Raw genomic sequence first — 23,421 nt, 5'->3', positions numbered from 1 at the left:
AGAGAAGCATCACCGCTGGCTCTGTTCCCCACCACACACCCTGAGGTCCCCACGGCACAGCAGGGCAAGGTCGCCTTGCCAGCCCACTGGAAAACATCGTCACAAGGCTGGGAAACTGCTAGGAGAGGCCTGGAGCTGTGCCCAAGGGGTGACATTCCCAAGGCTCCTTGCACAGGGAGTCTCACTCGCAGCTGGAGCACCAAAGGGTGAGGAACCCTCACCCCCACACAAGAAACGATGGAGAAGAAAGGTGGAGGGACCTTCCCTTCTCAGCACGGATGTATCCAAGTGGCTCTCAAACACATAAGCCATCTTCAATAGCCTCCCGGGTGCCAAAACCCCCCAGCTGCTCTCTGGGGTGCTGCCAAAATCTCCAGCGTCCCTCTCACATCCCAGGAGGCAAAACTGTGCAGCATGCTGAGCGGTGGGGCCGGCCAGGCCTGGGTGACACCTCCCCATGAGCAGCCCACAGAGCGTGCCCCGACCACAGCACGCCATGGCAGGGCGTCAGGATGGCGAGTCCAAGCTGTCACCCCCTGTTAGTGCTTCTCTGGCAGCCACCGCCACCCCCTGCAGCCCCTCTGGGTCCTCCCCAGCCTGCTCTCCAGGGAAGGGAAAACGGCAACAGCGTCACAGTTTCTCTTTGGCGTCTCAAACCAAGGAGATGAGGACAAGAAGACATTTTGCAACAGAGACACGAGGTAACAATTCCAGAGCAGAAAGATGACCACATCTCACCCCCAACATCCCACCCCAAACCCCAGGCATCCACTGCCCTTTCCACTCCTTCCACTAACACCAGCCTCACGGCCCGCCTAGCGCCTGGAGAAACCGGGAAAATCAGAAGCGATGACAAGGAGGGACCCCAACCCTGACTGCGTTCACCACCCCACATCACGCTCCCAGGGTCCCAAGATGCAGCTGGGTGGCTTGCGGTGCCTGTAGGCAGGTTACGGCGGCAAGCGGCTGCAGACCGGCGGAGGAGGAAGGTTCAAAGTTCTTCGGGAAAGCTGGACGGGTTCACAGAGCCTTCTCCTATTTAATGAGGCTTTACAAATTGTTTCTAAGGTCCTACAATTCCTCCGGTGTGTCAGTTGAACAAATCCCTTCCTTCTTTTTAAGTTCTGTGTTTAAAGATATATTTAAGCCCCCTGTTAAAATATTTCCCGATGCCTAATAGAATTACAGAACTAAGATTTTCATCTGGTTCTACCTCTCTGACTCAAACTCTTACTGTAACCTTTGAGTCATCTTTAGATCAGCAGAGACTGATGTTTGGAGATCAAAAGGAAAGATTTATGATCACCGGTATTTCCCCTGGAAACACCCACGACCCACACAAGCTCCCTTAATGAGATCCAGTGGCTCCCAGTCAGAGCCAGGCGACGCAGGCTGGGGAAGGCACCGCTGTGCAGGAGCAGAGGAAAGGGAGGCGCAGAGCTGCCCCCGAGAGCACGTCCCTCGGCCCTGCTGCACCTTCCAGCACGAAGCAGCATTGCTAAAAGCCAAGCTGCTCCCCTGCAGGTGCCAGTGGGGACCCCAGGTGGAGCGGTGGCACCGGGACCCCCCACCCAAACCAGCGTGGACCCTGTGTGCAAACCAGCCACCGCAGAGCCAGCCTGGGGACCTCAGAAAGCCCCAAAACCCCTTTGGGGATCCCAAAGCCTCGGTGGAAGCCCTGTGGTGGGCACTGCATGGGGGGTGGGGGGGTAGCTGGGATGATCACATCGATTCTGCTGGTGTTAAAGCTCCAGGAAGAGAAAAATATCTTACGTTGCAAGGAAGTATTTTGCAGTGAAGCATTTACGTGCCAGTTCTCTTCCCTGCTAATTTTTGCTTTGTCAAAGCTACTGGAAAGTATTTCTTTTGACTGACAAAGCGGTAGAATTTATGAATAGGCAAATTAAGAACAAAGAGAGAAGAAATAAGTCTGTTGATAAAAAAGCTGAATAATTCAGTTGAGGATCAGTTACTTGAGTCGATTCCCTCAGAATTTGAATGAAATAATTTTTACTTAAAGTAAGTTTGTCTTTTGGTTTGAAAACCTGTGAGCTGGAAAGCAACATATTTGCATTTTGCTTTCCAATACATAAACTGAGACTTCATTTTGTAGGCTTTCTTGTTGAATAATCTGCTCTAATTTAATTGGAATTTGAATCCTATAAAAAGCATTTTCTACTTAGTTTTCTACTGATCTCGGGTATTGAGATTTTGTGATCTGAAAAAGCAATACGTCTGTGTGTGCTTATTATCATACTCAGAGGAGCTTCATTGTTCTCGCGTTTTCTGCTGAATAATCTGTTGAATCTAAAATGCAGTTTTGACTTAGCTCCTTATTGATATTTTTATTTTAAAATGTTATGATATGAAGAGTGATTTGTTTGTATTTTCTGCTGGGAAGTGTTTTTTATTGAGTAACGGAGGGGGGGGGGGGCTGATTCTGTCAATGTTTACCGGAGTAACTAAATCAACAGAATTACTCATAGAATTAGCTTTACCTGGCCCCAATAGCCAGATATTGAAAGACATTTAAAATGCGGATGGGTGTGTAAGGGGCAGAGGGAGAGGGCAGAGACACCTAATCTTTCTCAGCTTCTCTCTCTATCTTTAGGTGCCTGAATACCTTTACAAGTCCAGCCCAAAGTTCATCATTCTACGGAAGATCGGACAGGTTGGAAACAAGCCGCGATAGAACAGTTTGGATTTGGTTCCGGCCACCCAAGCGAAGCCACTCACCATGCCCAGCTTGGACCCCGCAATCCCAGGGCACGGGGACAACCCTGCAGGTCTGCCAACGGCAACTGAGCCGAGCCAATTCCCATCGGGACCTGCCATGTGCTACTGGGATACAGCTCTGCTGGGAAATACGCCACGTTCGCACACCCAAAACCATTGCAGCGCACTGAGCTCAGGGCCAGGACCCAGCCCCACGGAACTGCGATCAAACAATGCACGTGCCGAGATCCTGCGTGGGGCAAACCAGCTGTGCCTCATCTGTCAGTCTCACTAAGCCAGGCCCTGTACGTCAACTCTGCCACAGCTTGTAGCACCTAATCACTGCCAGGATACATACAACCTGGCACATAATTTAATCACAGCAGCAATCATAAGAAATTAAAATAAATTTATATAAGTAATAATCACTCAGTGCTGGGTTATCAATAATACAACAGCAGCTCGGGAGAGAGCGAAGACTGAATGGATCCGTACCCCGTTCCTGCTCTGCAATTGCCAGTCATAATTCATGGCAGCAGACAAACACGGCTGCCCGTGGACGGTGGCAGCTTGCCGCTTGGAAACAAAACGGACAGCGGGAGTGCTAGGGGGAATACAGCATTTTATTCGGTGCATCAACAGAAATGGATTAATATAAGACAGTGATCCTTTGAGCAATGTCTGGGTAAAATATCACCAGGAGGACAGGAAGGCTACATTGACTGTGAAATAATTCCAAAGGGCAATATCCTAATTTTGGTATCCCTTCTGTCCCATGGGTGTTATTTCACCACTCCTGTCATCAAAACAAAGGCATGCAACACTACAGACCAAATTCACTGTGTCGGAGACTTGCAGGCTGATTTCTTGCAGCCAGGCTGTCGCATTGATGGGTGCACGGACGCATGCGGCAGCCCGGGTCCCTGCTGCTCCTGTGGTGTGACATGGGACACCGGCACGGGGCTCCGCATGGCCCCGGAGACGCGGGGGTCTGCCTATGGGTGAAGGGCACCAGCTGGATTAGCCAGATGCTGAGGGCACTGTGGCACAACCTTCAGCAGGGGAAGAAAAGACAGATTTGGCTCTCTTACAAGCAGCCACAAATCCCCCTGACCTCAGCAGGAGCGGTGCCGCCGTTCTGCAGGGCAGAATTTGATTTCAAGACTTTAGGAGTTCAATGCCAGCCATTCATACATGCATAATCCCCCACTTAACTAGAGGCAACCGTGTGCTGGTGTGGCTCAGAGGCTTTAGCGGGAGGAGCCCGGGATGCATGCGGCTCTCATCAGATGCAAATCCATGAAAGGTCTGCGCTGAGCCCTCCAACACGCCGGTGCTGTGCCACTGTAATCTCCCTCTCACCGTACACTGCTGCAAAGTCATCCTAAGAGCCCCAAAGCTTATGGGTCTGCTTGTTTGCTGCAGGTTTGCTTTACTACCACCCTGCTTTGAAAACCAGGGCTGTGAGTTGCAGGGGGTGAGGGGAGGAGACCCCCCGGCTGTATCCCCTGTGCCTGCCCTCACCAGCCCCCCCTCCTCTCCAGCCAGCACCCCACAGCCTGGCCCAGCGTAACCCAACAACAGCCCAAGGTTTCTCCAAGCTAAATCGGGAGCCCTGGCGAAGTGCAGCCCACCCATACAAACACCCGAACGCCGGGGAAAGCAGCTCTCCCAGAGCCTGCAGCTCTGCACCAGCCCCAGCGCCACGCACGGATAGTGTCCCTCACTCGCTGTGAGTGACAGGGCAATTTAGGAAAACCACAGCGCTTTCTTGTTAACAATCAGATCACAGAAGGTGACAACAAACACTGGTCGGGCTCAGAGGCTTGGCTGGTTGAGGAAGGCTGGAGGAGAAACGTGTCAGGATGACAAGAGAAAGAGCCAAGCGCGGACAGGGAGGCTGCACAAGCACGCAGGGCATGGACAGGCTGCCAAAGCACATCGGTGCCTCCACTGAGCGGGCTGTGCCGTGCTGCACAGGACGGCCCTACCTGCAAGCTTGCACATGCTCGTGTGCCCAGGCACGAGCAAACGGCCCCCTGGGCACCAGGGATCACGCAGTCAGTCTGCCTTCAGTATGCATCCCTGGCACACACGCATGCACACACATCCATGTAAGACACTGTAGCAGAAAGCCCATGCTCCAGACTTCAGTCAATAAGCAGATGGCTCCCCAGCACTATCATTTTACATTACAGCTTCTGCTCTGCTCATGCAGCAAACATTTTCTGGCTTATTGCATGAAAAAGGTGGCTACTGTGTCCTTGCAAATTTACACTCTTCCTACATTATCTGCTTATCGAATATTTTGGGGGTGGAGGGAGGGAAGAGCATTTCTATTTTGTATTTACATCCTGCAGGACACAGATTTTTCCCTGGATTCCAGTGGGGTTTTGCTTCTTGTTTGCCTCTTTCCAGATTGTTATAGCTCTGTCACTCTTTGCAGGGAACCAGGAGATGGAAGGCTGTTATGCAGACATCAAGGGGTTGTGATTGCATGCTGGTAAACATGAGAGCAAGAGGGATTTCTGATGGTATTAAAAACCACAAGCTATCTGCAGATGTAAGTGTTCCTGGAGGCAGCGGGTCTAGCTGTTAGCACAGCAATTAGACCTGGTGTTACTCCCAGCCCTACCGCTGCCCTGCGAGTCACCATGGAGGAGTGGATGGTGCCCACATCCCACCCCGCCACGGCATGCATGGGTCCCTGTATCCCACCCTCCAGCCCACTCGTTTCCACCAGGGCCTTCCGAGCTGGGGCAAGGGGGAAGGAGATAATCTGGAGGATATGGCAGAGTGCCTCGCTTTACATGTACTGCAATTACTGTCCTGGCATTTTCCCTGTGTTCGGAATAAAAATGTCAATAAGGAACAAGTTATTAAACCAGCAAGACAGTGAAAATGGCAAGAGCTCCCAGAGGCTCAGGGTGCTGGGCGTTATCATAAACGCGCTGGGCCGCGGGCACAGGGCATGCTGTCCTGCCCTCCCACTGCCCGCCGCCGAGGCCGGTCCCCCTCCTCAGCACCAGGAGACCGACACACCGGGGGGTCCCCAGTCCAACGCGGGCGCTGCGGAGAGTGCAGCGGGAGCCATCCCGACGGTGGGGGCTGGAGCATGTGGCATACAAGAAGTTGGGTTTTCAGCCTCCGGGCAAGACCTTACTGCCCACAATCCCACGGCTGCCCCAATAAATGCAAATGTATTTTTCTCTTTTAATGAGATCTTTCTGTCCTTTTCCTTTCCAAGTCTTTTCTTGGTGCCCTGCTGCGCTTTCTGCCTCCACCAGCACTGCCAGAGACCCCCGCAGGGAGCAACGCTTCCAAAGAAAGCAAAGCAATTCCCCACCACTGCTCAGCCTCGGGGCTCCTGCGTTGAGCGAGATGCTGGGCAAGGGGCACCCCTGGCACCGCAGAGGCCAGAGGAGACCCTGCTATGCCACAGGGTGCAGGAGGAGGAGGACAAGGGGAGAAGGGTGCTCACAGCCAGAGGTGGGTATGTTTTCTTGCACGGAGACCAGCAGGCAGGATGAGGGCAGAGGCTGAGGGCAGGGGGCTGGATGCTGACAGCATTTGGCAGCAATTACAGCCCGGCCCAAGGAGCAGGGCAAGAGGGCCACCCACAGCACCCTCCTGATCAGGGATGGTGAAACGACTCGGAACACACCTCTGCTCTCCTGCACCTATGGTGCCTCCCTCTCCATTTTCAATTATCAAAGCAAAACACCACCAAAAAAAAACCACAAAAAAACCAACCCTCCAGGAATTAATTAATGATTCATGTTGGAGCCTTGGCAAACCTCGCTTTGCAGAAGTTCAAAGCAGGAACAATAAGTATTTGGCAAAGAGGAGGCAAGCGGCTCGTGCTTGGCAGCGTGTGGTGCGGAGCACCAGTAGCAGCGCTCGCATCGCGCTGCCCAACACCGCAAGGGCTGTGGGGAGCGGCACCGCTGAGCCACCCCGAGCCCAACCGTCACATCCTGCCTGACGGATCGGCCACGTATAAAGTACAACCCAGCTATGAATAAACGGGGGGCAGAGGCTTGGGAGAAACGCACCGCTGGTGCCAGCCTGAAAGGGCTCAGGCCCTGCTGGCAGCGGTGGCTGCGCATGCCCTGCTGTGACCACGGAGCATCCTCCACCCCATGCTGTCACATGCACGTGCCCTCCCGAAATCCTGGGCCTGAGCAACTCTAACTCTCCATCCTGGAGATTTAGGATAATGAGAGATTTAGGATAATGAGAGATTTTTAATGCAATTAATAGATGTCATGGGACTTGGTCTTGTGAGTCTAGAGCAAATGAGGCTTGGATAATTGGTGCTGAAACACATATATCAGTGATTTTTTCCACCACCACCCCTAACAGAGTTGGAGGCAGGAACATGCTGTCGACTGATACCATACAAATGCATTTGGCTATTTGCTGGCAGCATCTTCCAAACAAAGCTCTGGTATGGAGCCTCTGCCAGGCAGCCCTGCAGTCCTAGCAACAAACAAGCTGTCATTTGTTTTTTAAAAAAGTTGCCTGGCAAGCGGCTTTATCCCTACATGCGTGCACAAACACACGCACGTGCTCACATGCACACGCAAGCAAGCAGCCAACAGGCACCACCAGCAGCAGCGTTTCAGTTGCCCCGAGCTCAGCTTGCAGCTCTGCTTTCCTTTTGCTCAAGCGTGGGTCCGCTGGGGGTGCAAAGGTGGCTTTGATTTGTGGCACCCCCAGTCCTGTGAGGGTCGCAGCAGGAGCAGAGGGGTCTGACAGCCCCAGGGCAGGGAAAAGGGATGCCTTGCATGGCATCTTACCAGAGGGATGTGCCACCACCTCCCAGGCACCCTCTCCAGCAACGTACCCACACCAGTGCAGGACACGGTCCTCCAAAGGCACCTCCATCCACAGGCAGTCAGATCAAAGCCATGAATCTTTCTCTGTGTTATCTCAGCAGCACCTCTAAACACCACTAGGGCACACGTGGCTTCCCCAGACCCCCGAACCTGCTCCAGGGCTCAGGTGCCCCTTTGCAGGGTGCACGCAACCAAAAAGCTGTGAATTTGTCAGGAACTCCACTATCTGGTCTGTGCGAGTTTCCTAAATGAAAAGTTTTGTTTTGCACTGAACTCAATGAATCAAAATCACCCACAGAACAGGACTCAGGAAAAACCCAAGCCTTTGCATTTTGCCGGGAAGCATTCAGGCATTTTGCTGCAGTAAGGCAAAAGGTATTTCATTTCTCAAATACGAACCATAATAAAAAGTTAAATATAACCTGGATATTAAATTAAAACATAAAAGTCAAAACATGTCAAATCAAAGAGATACATTTGAATTTCCTGGACACTGTCAACAGACAGAAGCCAGAACAATTTGCTTCAGTACGCTCACACCTGAATGTTTGCTTTATGGCTACACACTGGTCCTGTAGCCTGATTAAAAAAAAAATGCATTTTCCATTGGAAAATTTTACCCCTGATAACCTGGATTTCCCGGATTTCCAGAGTGCAGGTGCACAGATCTGCCTGACCAAAGATGCAGGGGATGGAGGTGGTGGTCCCTCCAGTGTCAGGTCCCCAGCAGAGAGTGGACCAGGCTGCGGCTTTGAGATGCTTCCTCACACTTGGCTTGCGCAGGACCAGAGGAAGGGGTAGAGGTGGAACAGCTCCTGCCTGAACCGCTTAATGAGCAGGAAAACTTTCCCCCGGGTTATTAAGCATTTGCATATGGGTTTGGAAACTGTAACCATGTCACCCCATTATAATTATGGATAAACACAACGTGGGCCATTGGAGCGCAATCGAGCACGAGGCTGAAAGGAGAAGGGCCCTGTTCCCTTCCCCATCCTCTCCCCAGCGCTCACTGGGAGTGATGGAGATGGCGATGGGCAGCCTGGGCCATTAGCCAGGCACTGGAGCAGCTCTGCCAGCCAGCCCTGGGCACTCCTGACTTGCCAAAACCGAGCTGGCCAGGGGCCAGGCTGCTCCAAGCCAAACACTGGGAGGGCTCCCTGGGGACAAATCACTTCTGACAGCAAAAGTGAGAATCAAACCTTGGCTGAGCCCAGTCCCCTGCTGCCACCAGGCACCTGCAGCCGAGCCCCAGCCCCTGCAGAGAGCCAGATGTATTTGCAGGGCTCCAGCCCCCGGGAGCAAAAAATCACAGCACTAAAGAGAAGCTTGTTTAAAAAACAAACAAACAAAAACCCACATTGGGGGAATAGCATAGCCATGGCCTCGTGTTATTACTGTACGGCTCTGTATTTCTGCAGTGGTGGAATGGTACCAGGGGAGATGTGCCCGTCCCAGGGACCATTTAACGATGCTCCAGCACTTTGTTAGGCAGCCGTGGAGCCTCGCGAAGCCCAGCTCTCCCCACCGGGGCAGCAGTGCCAAAGGCACCGGGTTGGTGTCAGGGTGCGGAGAGACAGGGGTGCCTCTGCCACCACTGGCAGGGAACCAGGGCATGGGGGTGCCGAGCCCCCCTGCCCGTGGGGCTCACACACAGTGTCTCAGCCCCCATGTCCTGCTGGCTCGGGGGTCCACCCTGCCTGCACCCCTGCCCAGCACGTGCCTTTCGGCACTGCTCGGGCCACGCCACATCAGCGCAGCCCACAGACACAGCCCGGCTCCAAATGTAGAGGAGCAGAGGCTAATGCAGTCACCACCTTTGAGTCAGAAGTTAAAGAGCAGCTGAGAGGCAGCGCCGTGGCTGCCTGCCAGGTGATGCAAGCAGCGCTTTCATAATTCAACAAGCAATAAAGTACTACAGCAAGGTAAACCCGGCAGCCTGTCTCGGGGAAGGTATCTGGAGAGCAGGGGTAGCACCTGAATCTTCAAGCACGCAGGTCTGCAAGCGTGGAGGGGAAGCACGGATGCCCTGCGAGCAACCTGCAGCACTCGCTGCTACAGGAGACGGTAAAAGCAGATGCTTCTTTAAAGTATTAGATGGTATTGATATGAATGAGAACAGTAAATAGAGTTGGACAAATGAAGGCAGCAGTGTGGAAACTCTTCATCCCTTATGGGCTAGGGTGAAGAGCTGGAAAGAAGATTTACCCAAGATCTGCCACTTTCTGTTAGACTCGTAGCACAGAGCACGTTCTCCTGCGCTGGAGATTCATCTGCTCCAGCTGCCAGTGAAACAGAGATGGGATGCCTTCCTGAGGGATTCCTCCAGTTCTGCCACAAGTTGCCAGGCTCTGGAGCACCTGTGCAAGCAGCAGGGAAGAGGCTTTCTCTGGATGTCATTCCTGCAGAGCTCAGCTAGAGGGTCTGGATTTGGCGGCATCGCAAAGCCACGAAGCTGGCACTTGGCTGTTCCAGTCTGAGGAGTTGCCGAGGGTTTGGGAACAGGCTGGGTCTTGCTCAGTGACCTGCCAGACCCATCCACCATGTCCCCCGCTTCTCCACAGGCAGCCTTGCTAATCTCTGCAGCTCTGCTGGCCATCCAGCGACAGGGCATTAGGGATGGTGATGACGGCAGCGGGAAGAACGTAGCAGCTGGAAACCATCACTTAAGAAACAGCCCAGCATGGGAACCCCAGAGGCTTGACACCGCCCAGCCAAGGGATGTTCAGAGCCGGCACAGCAGCATGCAGATGCTGTGTACACCCAGCACAAGCAACACCTGCCTGGCACCCAGGCACAGTGACAGAGCCCATCCTGCCTGCGGGAGCCAGGTCCTGCCCAGGGAGATGGGGAGGCACCAGGAGAGCCGAGGCAGCACAGGGAGAGTTAACTCGCAGCCACAGGAGCAGAAAATGAGGTTCCAGTTATTAGTTGATTTATTGGTGTGTCCTCAACTGGCACTCAGGACTCAGAAGAAAATGTTCCACTCCAAAGCATTAAGCATCTTCAAAGAGCAAAAGCATTAAAAATTGAAATCATAAAATAGACATGTAAATATAGCAGAGGTAAACGGGGCAGCGAGGAGAGGAGCAGAGCAGAGCCAGCCCCAGCCGAGCCTGTGGGGCAGCGAAAGGGCTGTGTTGGGGGGCTGGAGCCCTGCTGGGGTGGGCAGGGGCGGCTGTGGCCCCCAGGCACGGGGGGGTAACCTGCAGGGAAGCTCTCGGTGGCTTCACTGTACGACTGCCCTGCTCACCCAGCTCTGCAGGGTGCGAACACACCGGAGGGCAGAGTTGCCCTGCTGCACACTGGAAGCCTGCCTCCATCCCTGCCCATAGATGAAACCCTAAAGCCCGTGGCAGGGGTTATACCCAGCGCTTCTCCCCAACCAGCCTTTCCCAAAAGACTTCAAACATGGCAAAAGAGGGGGAGCAGGGCTGGGAAGGACAGGAGGGATGGAAGGGACAGAAGTGGTGACAAACAAGGAATAAAAGTCCATCAGCCGTGGGGCTGGCGGGTCCTTCCAGCTGGGGGAGGGGAGTGAGCTCCGCCAAGCCTCGCTGGGTGCCCAGGTGAGGTTTCAACACCCAGAGGCTCACGGCACATGTGGGGGGAGGCATAGCCAGCAGCAGCCATGTGAAGGGGTTTAGAGTACAAAAATCTTACCACATGGCTGCTTTCCAGCGCATGTGTCATGGGGTGCTGACTCGGGAGCTTTAGTGCAGCCCCTCTCCCCACGCCCGCCAGCAGTTCACCCGGGTCGAGCAAACCCAGTGAAGTCACCAAGCCACCCTGCTCTGCACCAGGGGTCACAGCTGGATGGCAAACAAATGCTGTCATCTCTTGGGGCAAAGGTGGTTTCTCGCCTGCAGTATTTCACAGAACCAGACAGCACTCATTTTCCTCCTCTTCTACAAGAGCAAGGCTGAAAGGACCCAGAACTCCTCTGAGCCCCTCTGGCCATTTGCCTGCGAGGCAGCAGGATGGTACCAGCCCTCCCAAAGCACCCACCAAAGGAGAGCACTCGGCAGCGGTGCCAGAGCCTGGGGATCGGCTGCTGGAGGTGCTGGTCCCCTCCTGGGCATAGAGGGAGGGAAGGGACCTGATGGAAATCACTACCCCTGCATAACAGCCCCTTGCTGGACTCAGGATGTGTAAGTGGGAGCTGAGAACTGCTTCACATGTTGCTTCAGCATCTGGCCCAGGGTAAGGCACCACCTGCCAGCAAGGACACCAAGCCAGGGGAAAGGCGTGGGGGAAGGAAAAGGGAGGAAGGGAAGGACACAAAACCTCCTTGCCACAGTGAGAATATGCAGCTGACTGGGGACTGGCATCTGGGGACAAGTGTGTGGCAGTCCTACCCTCCTCACGAGCAACAAGTGATCCACCAGGCTGCCTGTTCACAGTATTTTCAGAGTTACCTGCAGCAATACCAAGCCCTCCTGGCTTGTCACCACTTCACAGGAGGGTGGCAGATGCTCAGCCACTCTCCAAACTCACATCAGACTATGCTTAGGGGGGTTGAACCTGCACATGCAAGAAATAAACCTTTTCAAGAACCAAGAAACCAGCCAAGAGACAAAACATCAACCAGCCGAACACCAAGAGTCATGCAAGCTCCTAAACTTTAAAACCCCCAGAAGCAAAACCATTGTCTTGGTAAAGGTCTCTGGTGAGAAGCTGGGGAAGCACCGGGTGCTCCATCCCACAGGTGGTCAGCGAGAGGGACCACCACCCCCGCTCCTCGCCACGCTCTGGCACAAACCCATCTCTCTTGGCACCCATACCTGGTTTTCCCCTACACACAATTTTTTCTTAATTGGGCGCTTGTTAATTATCCCAATACTTTGCAGAGGAAATAAACAGCAATTAGAGAAATAAGTGGTATTTTTATTCCCTGGCACTCTCGCAGAGCTCCCCGACGCCTCCCACCCGCAGCTCCCACACGGGCACATGTTGCTGCCTGCTCTGGCGTTGCTGCCCAAGCGCTCTCCCCCGTCTGTTCCCCGAGAGCAGGGCGCTGCGGTCGTGGGCTGCCTTGCTCTCCCCCGGGGAGGAAGCGTTACTGCGTGAAAGCAGCAGGCTGTCCCACTGTAATCTGTTTTAAAAGTCATAAATTGCTGAGAAAAGCCAGTTTTCCTGCACAACAGAAGGTTAGCGTGTTTAAAGAGAGCACTGGAACTGTTTTTATTAATCAGAACTGCTATAAAGAAAGCATTTTAATTAACATAATTATCCTGTTTGAGAGAAGCAACCCGCACCTCACAGATACTTTTCAAACTAAAGATGCGGGCTGTCACAGTCAGTTATAATTAAGCAAAATGAGTTGGTTTTCCTTGCTGTATGTCTGCCTCCCCCCATCGACACGCTTCCCCTTCCCTATTACACTCCCTGCAAGGCAAGCGGAGACAGCATCTCGTGCCATAGGGATGGCAGGGCCCCCACGGCCCCATCCCTGCATCCCTGCCTCCAGCACGGACCACTCGGGGTTAAGCTTCATCCTAGCCACCGACTCCACAGACCAAGCTGCAAACAGGCAACCTGGGAGATGAAGGTGGTAATAAAAAACCCAGAGATTTGTAGGACTTTGTTTCCAGCACTGTCTCATAGTCAACAGATAAAAGATTTATTTTCATTGAAAAAGACCAAAAAAAAAATAAAACCCACCAGCATAAAAAGCCTATCTCTGGGCAGCCCGCCAGCAGGGAGAGAAAGGAGTGGGAAAGGGGAATAAAAGCAGGTGCAGGCAGGCAGCGGTCTGGGTCTGGGTTTCGTCGAGCATCCCAGAGCTGAGCCGGACCTTGGAGGGCAGCGAGTCAGCCAGGAGCTTCAGTCTCCATGGGCAGCTCTCCTCCTCCTCCCGCCTGCTGCCTGCAGCATGAGGCAGCACCACATGCTCAGCATCTCTTGCGCTTCCTCTGGAGGCAGAAACAGGCTCAGTAGCTCCTGCGGCCCATCCCTGCCCACCCTTCGCCCCAGACAGTGATGCCCCTGGGCAAACGGCAAGATGGGGCACACAGCCTACATGAAGCAATCAGGCATCACCTGCAAACCCACTGCTGGCTGCTTCAGCTGAGACCGCCTGTCCCACCAACGCATTCTGGAGCAGGACTCTGACCCGGGGCTGGAGGCAGCACCTCCAGCAGCCAGCCAGAGTCCCTTCAATGGCAGCACCATTCAGTATTTTAACAGGTACTTGAATGGATGTTCTGCTGTTTTGCTAATATCTCACATTAAGGTGCAGTACACTAGGCTGTTAACTATTAGTGGTTTTCATTAAAACCTCCTTTATTTATAAAGGATGGCTCTGAGTTGACAGGTCTGCCCCAAAATTGCACAGCACCACTGGAGATGCTCACACCAGTTCTTTAACGCAGACCCAGTGTCACGGCAGAAGGACCAAGTCATCGCGCCAAGCACTCAGCGCCGTGTCCCCATGGACTGCGGGGACAGCAGCACCCATCCTGTCCCTGGCAGCACCCAATGTTGGGTGTCACCACCCCGGAGCAGCCCACGCTCCCTGCCTGCCACAGTCAACAGCCGCCTGCAGGTAAAACAAGGTGAAAAATTTGAAAAGAGGGATTTTTAGGTTGGGGTTTTTTTTAATTTTTTTTGTCCTGGTTTCCTTAAGAAAATCAGGTTTGTGCAATCACGTGCTCCATGTGTTGTCTGTCTCCCCTAATTACTCTCCGACTCAGCAGTCAAATTCAACAGCATGTGAGTGACAGCTGGAAATCTCAAAGATATTAAATATCTGGAGGTTTCATGAAAATAGGCAGGCAGGTAGAGAGGAGAGGCCTTCCTCAGCTCAGCTGAGCCAGGTTGCAGCAGGAGCCCGGGTCTTGTGAGGCTCTGGAGGATCCACATGGGAGAAAGGAAAAGCACAAAAGCCCCAATGATGCAGGGAAAAGCTGAATCAGAGGATGCGTCTTGCTAGATATTGAAATCAGTCAAACTTCAGGTATTAGCCCCCGGAAAAGCAGCCTTCTGTAGTGCCAAGCGGCATGTTCACAGCCGGTTTCTAAACAGGAAATGCAATTTCCATGGGAAATTCAGTTTTTCTTGGTGGAAGAAATAAAATATTCAGAAAAAATAATCAAACACGCTCTTCTACTTTGGCTCAACAAAAACTGACATATTTCAGGTGATTAAAAAGACAACAAAGTTTGGCTCCAATTCAACTAAACACCTCACACCCCTACTCCACATTTTCCACATGCTCTCACCTCCCTGGGTGGAGATGGACTCCACCAGCCCCATGACCACAGGATGGACCACGGCTGAGCAGTGGGACACGACCCAAAGAGCCCCATTTGTGGCAGTTAGATATTTCTCTTGAAATGCTGTATTTAAAACAGTTATTTTTACTTTTCCATTCTGGTTTTCCCTGAGAGTGAAAAGCCCCCCACCAGCCCCATCCATCTGGGATCCACCATGGAAAGTCTAGAAGCATCTTCTGCAAGTGAACTTTGCTAGGCACAGGTCAGCCCTTGTGGCAGCCTGCTGCAGCATCCCCAGGAGAGCCAGGCAGGGACACGGGGCCAAAAGGGAGCACAGGGGCACAGACAGCAGAGCAAAGCCTGGGGCTCGCTGCTCTAAAGGGCTTTGTGTGCACGGGAGGGTTTTATTTGCATGCAGGCTATGAAGCATCCGCTTGGAGATCTCTCCAGACCTACTTGTAAGACCAAATAAAAATATCTCTCCCGGTCCTGGAAGGAGCTGGGAAGGAGGCTTCCAAAATTGGGTTCTCTCCCTGCCTGCGCAGAGGATGGGGTTGTGACACCACGGGGAAGCTGTTTGTAGGTCTGCGTTTGCAGGCTACAGGCTACCAGCTAGGCAGCCTCACCCTCCCTCAACCAGAGCATCTGCCTTCCCCAGGCTCCCAATCCCGGTATAAGTAGGACTCCTTGCTGGAAGCATTGGGCCTGGTGGCGTTGCACAGCGCAGCGCAGCAGCTCCCCAGCCACATCCCCTCCCTCTGCTGCCCCACCGCCAGCCGGGCAGCACCCACAGCCCCGGGGGAGCCTTCCCCCACACTCTGCTCGACGCAAGCCAAAGCTGCAGCAAGATGAAGCGATGTTCATAAACGCCTTAGAAGGGAAATGTTAATGAGCACTGAGCGGAGGGCGAGAAAAGCCCTTAATCGCATTAGCACTGCTGCCAGAGCTGATGAACGTCCCCAGGCCACATGGCCCCATCCAGCCACACCGCACGGGAGCGGCTGGGGACAGCCAGACCCTGAGCTGCTGCCCCACCGCTCAGGGTGGGAAGGGAGAACGTCGTCAGTCAAAGCAAAGCTGGTCCCTTGCTTAACCTCAACCACATCCCGCGAGCTGATGGTGCCTGTGCCACGTCGTTCTGGAATCGCAGGTCCTGCCAGGACGGGATGCTTTCTTGCTGTACCTGAGCAGGAACAGGAGGCCATGCCAAGCACGCCTGCCTGCATCTCCAATGAGTTTATGCTTCAGTTGCATAAATAAGTCACGCTCCAGGTTTTTATATTGGGAACTCAGTTCTGAGCCTGAGTTAACTCTCTGATTTCTTTTATGCAGGCAGGAAACTGCCATATAAAAATATATGTGTAAAATAATGATTTTCCACAGCTCAACAGCCACGTGAGCAATGCCTTTTGTGCTGCCCTGCCTTTCAATCCCTGCGTACACTGCGTGCACACACGTGTGCTGCTCCACAACACACAGGGACGTTTTTTATGGTGACAGCCTGCCACTCCCCCCTGGGGGAAAATGTGGTTTAATTTTTAGTATAACCTTAAAAAGGAGACTGGCAAAGCATCTTCCCCATAAATCTGGTAAGTGACGTTTACTTCTTGTGCATCATCTCTAGTGATGGACAAATCTCGAGTTAAGGGTTTTGGTTCAGAGGAGCTGCCATCTCCTCCTGCCAGCTCTGCCAGGATGAGGCAGTTGTACTTAGGGTCAGCTCAGGCACTGCCTGGAAGATCTCCAGCAGCTGGAGATATCTTCCCTCCAACACCACAGCCTAACATGTGGCTCCTACATGCCTTAGGGGGCTCTGGGGACTCCTTTTGGCTTCTGGAGACCCCATCTCTGAGGAAGCCCCCTCTCACCCTCACCCATGGGCTGGGTATCAGCAATAACACGGCAAAGTTTCCCACCCAATCTCATCAGTTCAGCCCATAAAAGCATCTCTGGCGTGCTCAGATCCCTGCCCATCCTGGCTGGGGTATAATGGAGTTTGCTTTAAGAGTGCAACAGATCTTCCTGGTCACCGCATCCTGCTCCCTGCTACCATAAGCCTGCCAAATTTCAATTTGAACACACATAAAAGATCTCAACAGCTGGGTGTTTAATTACAGGGACTAGAAACCAGGCTCTGCAGAGTCAGATCAGGTTATTCCAGCTCCCTTGAGCTGGCTTTGGAGCGTGCCAGGACCGGCCCTCCCTGGGAGGCTGGTGTTTCCAGCTCTGCCCGAAAATGGAGGCTCAAGGAAACACAAACTGTGCCGAACCCCCAAGGGCAGAGCTCAGAGCACCCGGCGGGTGCTTTGCAGCACAGCCCTCTCGAAAACGGGGGTGCAGGGGGTTTGCATCGCTGGGCACAATGCTGTTATTTGTGCCTGAGCAAAATGCAAGATAGCACTGAAATCCATGGCATCCACATGGATCTTAGAGAGACAGAGGGACTTGAGGTGCCATGAACCTGCCTTGCAGCTGTCTTGCAAAGCCCTGTGGGGAAGGGCTCAGCACCATCTCCTGGTGCTGACAGGGATGCAGTGGTGCCCCCTGCTCCTCTGAGCCACGGGCCAGGGCACGGCCAGCAGCCCGAGGCTCTGCGGGGCAGCGTTGCCCTGCCCCCCCCGCCACCCACAGCACCCACTGCCACCCAATTCACTGCTGCGGGGCCGGACTAGACCCAGAGAAACACTTCCAGTTCCTTGGCACTAATAAAAGATTGAAGGAGCAGAAAACACCGTTAACAGATAGTTAAGTCTGGTGTAATCTGCGGCACAGTTATTTGCACCGGGGAAAAGGCAGGCGGCAAATTCACTGGCATCAGCCCTGCCGCGGCAGGCCCTGGAGTGTTGCTCCAGCTGCTGCCACATGGGCATCTGCAGAGACAGTTCATTTGAATTTCTAGGGAGGGAAACTGAACTCTGAGTCTTAAAAGGCCTGGGCACCTCCGCAGCAATCTCTGCAGAGTGTGGTAAAGCACTTCAAAATAGCTGCTTGGCTTTCCCCAAGCTCTGGCAGTGGCTGGAGACTGGAAAAGACTTTTCTTTGGGTGGATGAGCACTTCCCTCTGCCAAGGTGACGCAACATCCCCAGAGCATCTCATGTGCTCCCAGGGATGCCTCACTCCGCTGCTCCCCAAGCAGCACCCAGGCTCCCTCCCAGCCAAGGGACGGCAAACACTGAGCGGAGCCACCAGCTGCTGCCCCGGCCAGGCTCCGGCAGCAGGTCCTGCCCTCTCCCAGCACCAGCAGCAGCCCAGCCACTTCGGTGAGACCTGGGACTGATCCTCACTCTTCCATCTCAGACAACCCAAGCCAAAAGCATCTCTTGGAGTCGCCCAACATCGCTGTTCTTTGCTGTCAGACTCCCGAGGCGCGCTGCCTGCCACCCTCTCAACACGCGCTTTGGCAACCTGAGCTGTTATTTCCCAGGCTGTTGAATCATTTCTTGCACAGGCATCACCACGCACCCCCAACTCCCCACATAACATCTCAGCTGCTCCCTGGCTTCTCCCCAGCGCCTCCACTCAACCAGGGGCACAAGCCAGTCTCTCTCGTGTTTTGGCAAAGGGATGCCTACGAAGCCTTGGCTGTAGCCCTGACTTAAAAAAATAAGAGAATATGAATGGAATAAGGCAGCCTGGTGAAGTAAGCGTCCTCGGCGATGCTGAGCAACACTGACCACCAGGACTCATCACCCATGTCACCCAGGTTGGCAGTGGCACCCCAGGAGCCCTTTTGCCCACAGCAGTGGCTTGCTCTGAGCACATGGCTGAGCCAAGAGAGTGGTAATTCCTCCTCTGCATTGACCAAAGGCTGCATCGTACCCCAGGGCCCCCGGGGGAGTCAAAATAAGGAAGAACATCAGGTCAGGCATGTCTCCTGCTCACAGCCATGCACACAACTGCCTCTCCCAAGAGCTCAAAACCAGAGTCACAAGCACAGCCCCAAAACCACTCTAAAGCATTTGGACGAAGAGGGAGGAGAACCCTGCGGTCAGCCCCGCAGGCTGCAGGGTCTGAAGGCAAGGCTCAGAGATGCTCAGACTGAGCTTCCCATCCCCTGGCTCAGCTGCCCACGACTGCTGGTGCCTCTTGGCCAGAGACCCTGTGGGGCCATCCCAGGCACATGTCAGAAGGAGATCCCGAACAGCCTTTCTCCCTCCCCAAAACGCTGGGTTTATCTCAAAGCCAGCTTACTGCTGGTGTAAGGGAGCCCATGCCCTTACGAATTAAGATTTAAAGTTCTAAAAAAAGCAATTTACTGTTTTGTCTGGGCAAGCTGCTGGGAGCACCAGCAGCTCAATTTTTATTGATAAAAGCCTCTTTTCTGTAAAAGCATGGGACCAGGTCTTCCCCTGACAGCAAAACGTGGGCAACGCAGAGCCTCAGATCACCAAGTACAACAGTTTCCCTGCATTTCTGCTGGGCCACAGTGAAAAAAAACCCACATCTGACAACATCTGCAGAGTCATCGTGAAACCCTCAGAGACCAGCGGGCAGAGCAGGTTTCCAACCTCTTCCACCAGCTCAGAGCCCACTGAAGCATGCCATCAGTCACCGTATGGGGCATCTACATGGTACTTTGTTTTGCTGTCTGTTCCTTCGCATCCCAAAGCAAGCATTCGTCGTGTTGTCAGCAGCCCCCCGCAAGCTCCAGGAAAGCAGCCCCAGCAGACCTCTTTCAAGGTGCTTGCATCAACTACGGGGGGACAAAGCAATCAGGGAGCAGACAAGGAACGCGCGACTTTCCTGTCGTGGAGGGACTGCTGGGACTTGCTGGAAGGCGTCCAATTAGTTAATGAGCACTCCAGAGCTGAGCCTGGTCTGGAATCAGTAATTAATTGCCACAAGATAAGTGAGAGTGAATATACTGGAGGAACCCATGTCTCCCCTAGGGATTGACCTAGGAAAAGAGGGTCTGCCCAGCCAAACCCATACTAAAATGGAGACGAGCAGCTGGCAACGAGCAAACAAGATTATGTGGATCCCAAAAAGGCGTGCAACACCAGGACCAAACACCACAACTGGCTCCCACCCCAAATGTCTTGTACCAGGAGCTGGCACTGACAAGCACCCCCAGCCCTGGAGCTGATCCTCCACGTCAATGCCAGCCCATCGCAGGCTGCGGGCACACTGCAGGCACACAGCTGGTGAAAGCTTTGCTCTGACAAGCAGCGCTGTAGTAATTAAGCAAACAGGACACATCAACCTGGCTGGGCGCCTCCTGCTTCCACCGTCTGCAAACACCCTGGTTTTGGAAGTCCTGGAATAATTTCTTTGCATCCATTTTCCTCATTAATCTCCTGTTCCAGGTTCCTGAGCATCCTCCAGCGCAGGAGGATGTCAGCTCCCAGGTGGCTCAGAGGAGTCAGGCTGTCACCAGCAGCATCAGCCCTCTTGGATGTGAGCAACCTCCTGCCAGGTTTGCCTGGTCGAAAATCAACGCCTGAGCTCTGGGAAGGAGAAGACCTCCTCCCGAGACATTCGGTCCCAGCCCTTGCAGGTCCCCGGCACCAGCCGCCTCTCCAGAGCATGTCCCCAATGCAATGGGAACTGTGGAGCAGCTCTGCACCCTGCCCCTGTGATAAATTAGCCAGAGATTCAGGCATTTCGGCGCAGCTGCCTCATCCTCTGCCAGCGTGACAATGTGATTAATTTTGGGTGCAAATGAAGCTCATTTATCAGAGGCACGTGATGGTTGCGCGGGCTGCAGGGGCGTATGGGGAGCCCCGGGGCATGGGGGAAAGCGGGAGCAGAGGCAAAAGGCAGGAGGCAGGGAGAGAGAGCGAGGAGCTGAGCCCGGGGCATCTCCCAGGAAGGCTGTTTGCCACACTGGCTCGTGATTAAGCACACTGGGGAAGAAAAGCCCCGCGTGGGAAGAGAGCTTTTATCTCTGCTAACACACACGGCTGCGTCTGGGGAGAGATGTGCAATGGGAGGGGTGTAAGAGGATCAGGGAGAAGAAGCCATGAGCCGATTACCGTGCTTCAGGAGAGGCAATTCCAACACTGCTGCCACTTCTGCCCTTGCTGCCCCCTCCTCCAGGCCATTTTCCACCTTCTCCTCTTTTCTGGGGACCAGCAGATCCCATCCTGCCCATCCCCACTCTGCAGCCAGAGACACTTGCTCTTGGCTGTTGAGAGGAGCGCAGCCAGAGCTGCTCCTGCAGGAATTGCCTGGGAAGGCAAAGCTGTATGTTCACTTCCCAATGTAACACAGCCTTGACACGGAAAAATCATTTGGTCAGTTCATCCACCCATTAACTGGAGCTTCTCCATGCGCTGGAGCAGTGCCCAACGCGATGATGATGCCTGTATGACATGGTGCAGCTCTCAGGCCGAGGCAGCCCGACGTGCTGGTGCAGAGCAGCGTGCAAGCATCACACCAGCGGCTGAGCCAGCCCTTCCCTTAATTCCTACCGTGACATCGCATCTGGCACCAGCACGTGCCCCAGGCCAAGGTCCATCCCATCAGCAGCATCAGCACTACCCCTCCTCAGCTCTCCAGGGTCTATCTCCTGGCTGGCAATGCCTTGGGCTAGCAGACACCCCGCTCAGAGTGTCACCTGGCATTAGGTACGAGCTGCCAGCTTGTGACGGCACATGTCCTCCATGGGAATCGCTGCCCAAGCAACTGCACATGCACGGTGGACACAATAGCCAAGGCAGCGGGAGCTCCCAGAACAGACAGGACCGGAGAGGGTGACACCCAGCAGCTCATGTCTCCCACCAGCCCACCCCTCCTGGCTGGGCAGGAAGGATCTCAGGGGTGAGCGCCACCAGGGAAGGGATCTGAGCTGCTCCCAGCTGAGGCTGCCATTGTCATGAGCAAAGCATCAACAGATCAGGAGTCCCTGCACAGTTTTGGAATAAGGAATAGTTTCGGGGGTGAGCCGATGCCATGCCAGATGCCCTCTGGTGAGATGGATGCACAGGAAGAGGACATCAGGCCAGTCCCTCAGGCACCAGGATTTACAACCACCCATGCCACCAGCATCAGCTAGGGAGGGGACAAGGTAGGTGACGCGCAGCTGGTGCAGCAACTTGCATCCCAACACTCCCATGCAGACAACACCGCAGGGAGTCACCAAACATTACAGCTGGGAAACCATGGGGATGGACTGGACCAAGGAAAACCATACATGGTCAGCAACGGCAAGAAGCCACCATCATTCCAGGCATTTGCATTGCCCCTTGCCAGTGTCCCCATCCCGGAGCAGCTCTGTCCCAGAGCAAGGTCATGCCAGCAGCACCCAAAACCCTGAGACCACCATAACACCTCTCCCTTCCATGGTTTTGGCCCCATCTAGTGAACTATTTTCTGCTAAAGAAAAGAAAAACCCCTGAAGTTCAACAGGTCCACACAACCTAGGACAATGGCAACAAATCCTTGGGCACACGGCCAGTGTCAGCACCTTCGGTGGGACTCAATTATCAACCCAACAGGTAGCATCAAACAGAGAAGCTGCTTTTTTGATAAATACATATTTTTTTAGAGAAAACATGTCAAGAGGGCAAAGATGAAGACAACGGAACATGAGGTAGCCCTGCTGCGTGCAAGACAGCCCGGCTAATTTATCCCAGCACAGAAGCAGGACCCTTTCTGCTGGGTTAAGTGTATAGTCAGGAAACCCATGGGGGCTTTGGAAGTGCGAAAACGTCAAACACAGAGTGGCATAGGGACCTGAGCCTGAGAAAGGGGAAATTTTATGCTTCTACCCACTGGGTCCCCCAAGAGAAAGCAAGCAGGGTGGCCGGTGGCAGAGCAGGTGGCCTGAGAGGAGCCTGTGGCTGGAAAGGTTACAGGTGACGAAACCAGCTAGCAGCCAGCACCACAACCTCTGACTTTCACATTTCCTCCAGGTCCCAAATGCTCCTCTAAGCCTGGCTCCCCTGCGAAGCTCCCCAGGGAGGTTTTGCCTCTCCTCCCACCCATCACCCCACCTTCTTATCCTTCCAAAGGTCCCCCGAGTCCCACCCCACAGCTGTTGCAGCAGTGGTGGCAGAGCCCTCCCGGCTGTTATTGCAATCATCACACCAATTACTCAATTGAAGTTTTCAGTTCCTATCCGTCAAAGTTTACCCAGGAAGAATCAAAGATGCCCACGCAGTTTCACTTTGCGGATTACAGAAAGGCAGCGATAAACGCATATCAGCCAACTTTCACGTGGCGGGGAAATAATTGCGCCAGCACGCAGCCCCCCGTTCGTGCTGGGGTGAAGCACGCAGGAGCTGGCTCCTTGGCAGAGGCACGCTCAGGCTCTCACACCTGTCTGGGGGGCAGCGACGGTGCCCAGCCCTGCTGCTGCTCCAGCACCACGCGATGCGTAACACCGACACACTCGCAGCAAGGAGGAAACGCTATTGCACTTACCAGAGCTGAAATCTTGCAAGGACCTGCTGGCGAGGCAAGAGACCTGGAAAAGAGAAAGAGATGGCTTCGGTGGGTTGGCTGGTGACAGCAGTGGGCATTTTAAGAGGGTGACTGGGGAGTGTTGGCATTGCCCCGGTCCCACATGGGTGGGATGGGGCATGTTGCCCCACAGCAGTGCTGAGCCCAGCCCCGCGGGGCACAAAACTGCTCCACAAACTCCAGCCACCCCAAGTCACAGACTTACCATGACAGTCTTGGATGAGATGTGTACACATCCTACTTA

The 23,421-nt window shown here is 53.9% G+C and overlaps 1 protein-coding gene across 2 annotated transcripts in view; it reads right to left on the bottom strand.

The window, feature by feature from the left end:
- The window catches only part of LINGO1 (leucine rich repeat and Ig domain containing 1), a 169,601-nt gene that overhangs the window by 88,160 nt on the left and 58,020 nt on the right, over nt 1-23,421 (bottom strand). The window contains exon 3 of one of the 2 annotated variants that reach the window (XM_037395821.1): nt 23,139-23,181. The gene's annotated coding sequence lies outside the window, so the exon portion shown is untranslated. Of the gene's footprint in view, nt 1-11,216; nt 11,310-23,138; nt 23,182-23,421 lie in introns of those variants that run through there. The other variant, XM_037395822.1, reaches the window with a different exon arrangement.

The sequence above is a fragment of the Falco rusticolus genome, chromosome 7 (assembly GCF_015220075.1).
Source record: "Falco rusticolus isolate bFalRus1 chromosome 7, bFalRus1.pri, whole genome shotgun sequence".
NCBI lineage: Eukaryota > Metazoa > Chordata > Aves > Falconiformes > Falconidae > Falco > Falco rusticolus.
This window is presented reverse-complemented; position numbering and strand designations above follow the sequence as displayed.